Source organism: Octopus bimaculoides, chromosome 18, assembly GCF_001194135.2.
Source record: "Octopus bimaculoides isolate UCB-OBI-ISO-001 chromosome 18, ASM119413v2, whole genome shotgun sequence".
Classification (NCBI taxonomy): Eukaryota; Metazoa; Mollusca; class Cephalopoda; order Octopoda; family Octopodidae; genus Octopus; species Octopus bimaculoides.
The window spans coordinates 19,990,309-19,994,686 of record NC_068998.1 but is presented as its reverse complement, the minus strand read 5'-3'; positions in this window follow the sequence as shown (position 1 = coordinate 19,994,686).

Genomic DNA, 4,378 nt, shown 5'->3' with positions numbered 1-4,378 from the left:
TATATATATATATACGTATGTACATATATATATATATATACGTATGTATGTACATATATATATACATCATATATATGTACACACATACACACGCATACACACACACACACACACACACACACACTCATATATATACATATATATGGAGTATAAATCCATGCTTTTGAAACATAATATCCAACAATAGCGTTAAAGCATAAAAGAGAAAGAAAGAAAGAAAAAAAGAAAATAAAAGACCCAAGGCGGTACAATAGAGGCTGGGGCACACCGGGATGCTGTTGACATGGCTGAGCGCTGAAAATAAACAACCAGGCTCGTGTGATTTCTTTTGGGACGGTATCCCACGATTGTTTTGCCTCGGTGACACAAAGGTCACGTGAGTGTCCCTTGGTGATCAACCAGTCGTTGTAGTTTTTGTAACTTGCACACAAGTATCTTTCCTGTGTGTCCTCTTGTGTCGGTGTGTGAGCGTGAGGGAGAAAGCTTATGTGTGTGTGTGTATGTGTGTGTATGTACGTGAACGAGAGAGGTGGAGTGAGAATGAGGGGAGGAAGAAAAAGAGTCAGATAGATAAATAGACAGATAGATAGACAGACAAACAGACAGATAGAGAGAGAGAGAAAGAGAGAGAGAGAGAGAGAGAGAGACCGACAGAGAGAAAGGAAGAAAGAAGGAAAGAGGATGGAGGGAAGAGAGACGGAAGGAGAGTTATTAATGCATATCTGTGAGTGTCTGGTTCACTGGTTTATTACATTTTATACGAAGATTTCATAATTTCAAATTGGCTGAACTCTCAAATGTTTGCATGAATTTCGAATATGTATGTATGTATGTATGTATGTATGTATGTATGTGTCGTTCATATATTGTTTCGTAGCAACAGCCAATTCATATATACAAGCGTTAATCTGCCAGAAGGAGGGTTCATTACATAGTTGTAGATAATATCTTCCTATGTCATCGATTGCTCTTAATATAATCTCTTTCGGCCTTCGGTTTATTTTGGTAGAGAAGCCCCTATGTATGTATGTATGTATGTATGTATGTATGTATGTATGTATGTATGTATACATGGATGTAACTATTTATCTATTTTGTCTATGTATTCAATATATAAATTGTATATACGTGGGGGGGGGGGCAGACAGATTGGTTATTTAAAGAAGAGAAATTAGACCTCAGTACATTCAGTACTTTACTCATTTATTCGATGATAAATTTTCCTACTTTCTAACGAACACAATTCGGTATTTCTTCGTGACCTTTAGGCGACAGACGTTACAGTGCTTGAAGTTTTCTAAAATACTCATCAGTTGTACCTGAGGAGGTGAGCTTTACTGCTTACACGGGTGAGTAAGTAACAATATATGGTGGTGGGAGGAAGTATTTTCGAATTTCTATAGAATGACAATTCTGGGTTTGGCGTATCTGACAGAAACGGATTTGAATTTGTGTCGAAATTAAGAATGCAGACTTGAAAGCAAACATTTGAATTTAGAAATGGAATTTACAATAAAGAGGTTGCTATATAGCTTAATTTTTGGTTTGCTTAAGGCGGGGATCCGGCAGAAACGTTAGTACGCCGGGCGAAATGCGATAAAGAAATAAGAAACGTTAGTACGCCGGGCGAAATTCTCAAATTTCGGGAATTGTGCCTAGAGTAGAAAAGAATTTGGGGTTTACTTTGTATGAAAGATATATATATATATACATGACGGAATGTCTTGTCGAACACTACGTTTTGCTGGACGACCTACACAATTGATTTTTCTGTAGTGATCAAATTTTGTGGTGTACATTAAACTCACTCCTCCATCAAATAAACGTTGCCAAAGTAATCACAGAATAACGCGGGATGAACTGTTTCGCTCAAGAACACAATGAGCTACCCGGTCCAGGAATTGGAACCCATTTCGCCATCATAAGTACAACACCCTAAACACTAGGTACAACTCGCCCTCACACACGTATGCACGTACGCAAGCACATACACACGCACATACACACACATACATATGCATACTTACAGACACACACACACTCACACACATATATGATAAACGTAAGATGCAGTTTATATCATTTGTACCCTACTTACGTTTCACCATTGTGGTTATTGGCATCACTTTACGTGAAGCTTGAAACTCACTAGTAACAATATTGTGCGTAAGACCGTACGCATGAGAAATATTAAATACACACACACACATACACATACACGCAGTGAGAGAGATAGGGGGAGGGAGTGATTGAATGCGTGAGTGAGTTAGACTCAGAGAACACTAACTCAGGTTGCATGGAATAATTTACATAACTATGTGATTATGTATTTGAAAGCCTTGAAGTTTGAAATTATGTGAAAATGTCCTATTGTTCTCTTCATACGGAACTCCTTCGGGATAATTGTCCCTCGTCAGCGATTTACCACACAATTCTTCGGCGACCCAATACAATTTGAATATAAATGGATGTGTGTGTGTGTGTGTGTGTGTGTGTGTGTGTGTGTGTGTGTGTGTGTGTGTGTGTGTGTGTGTGTGTGTGTGCGTGTGTGTGTGTGTTGTTTGTCATGATCGTGAAGTAAATAAAGTAATATGCATTAACATAGAACGCAATTCAAAATGTCTGAAGCATGTATACTGCAGATAACCTTTTAGCTGTGGTGATCGAAACGCATGAATATATGAATTGAATACCTACAAACATATCAACCAACACAATGAATATTGGCGGAGCATTACCATCAAAACTTCTACCAATTGCAAACACAAGCCTGATATAGCTATTGGGGTTACAAGGTAAATTATATATAGTCATAGAAACTTGTTGCCCTGCTTCTAAATTTTCAGTCCTTCTATCCCGAATATAAATTCATATACACCAATTATCGTTATGATAATTATAATCCTTTTTACTAAAGGCACAAAGCCTGAAATTGTGGGGGGAGGGGACAAGTCGATTACATCGACTCCAGTGTTTCGATTGTACTTAATTAGTCGACCGCGAATGGATGAAAGGTAAAGTCGATTTGGCGGAATTTGAACTCAAAACGTAGCGACGGGCGAAATACTGTTAAGCAATTCGTTCAGCGTGCTAACGTGCCAGCTCGCCGCCTCGTTATAATAATAAGAAGAAGAATGAGAAAAAGAATGAGGAGAAACCACTACAACAAATATGGTTAACACTAACCGTAAAAGCCAATTTATGAAATCCTACATTAAAACATTAGAAACAAAGTCTACTCGGCACCAAATGCTTATTATACAAACTCGAAAATCAATTAATTTTCAAGGCAAGCTAAAAACTCCAATCAGATCAGTCCTAACAACAGGAGAATTCGACAAGAACCGACAGCACAATAGAGAATGAAATTGAAAACATAGAGTACGAAAAAGCTCACAACAAAGATATACTCAAATAAACAAACGCAACAAATGTACGCATCCCATCTTCTGCTGTGTATCGAAAATCCTTATCGTTTCGACACCTGGGCAGTACTATTCAATCTGACGGTGTCAACAGCGTCAAATATAGGAACGCTATTTAGGAATAATAGACCCGAGGAAGGCTTTCAATATGTTCATTTGACACTTGATTAAAGTTACTAAGCGCAAATAAAAATGAACAAAACAGAGGGACATTGCCAGTTCATAAACTATAACAGAATCAAAAGAAATAAGTTGTTTCAGAACAGTAGCTATCAAATATATAAATCAGATCAAATAAAAAAATAAACCAAAACGGACATTTTCACCTAAAGAACTATAAAACATAAAAAGAAACTAAACGTAACAAACTGAAATTACTAAATATATAAATCAATTAAATGTGGAAAAATAACTAAAAGGATAAAATATCTCCATTTAAACATAAATTACTTGGCACATGAACGACAAAACTGCTTCCGTAAAATGTAAAATCGAATAAACCGTCACAGAACTGCAGCTATTAAATATATATTCTTTTATTCTTTTACTTGTTTCAGTCATTAGACTGCAGCCATGCTGGGGCACCAGCTTGAAGAATTCTAGTCGAATGAATTGACCCCAGTACTTTTTAAAATTTTATCGGTATCTTTTGTCGAACAGCTGTTTTATGGGGGCATAAACACACCAACACCGGTTCTCAAGCGCTACTGGGGACAAACACAAATACACACGCACACACATACATACGTACATACATACATACATACATACATACATACATACATACATATATACATACATACATACGGCGGGCTTTCAGTTTCCGTCTACTAAACCCATAAGAAGGCTTTGGTCGGCTCGAGGCTATAACAGAAGACACTTGCTCAAGGTACTACGCAGCAGGAGTGAACTCGGGACCATGTGGTTGGGAAACAAATTTCTTACCACAAAAT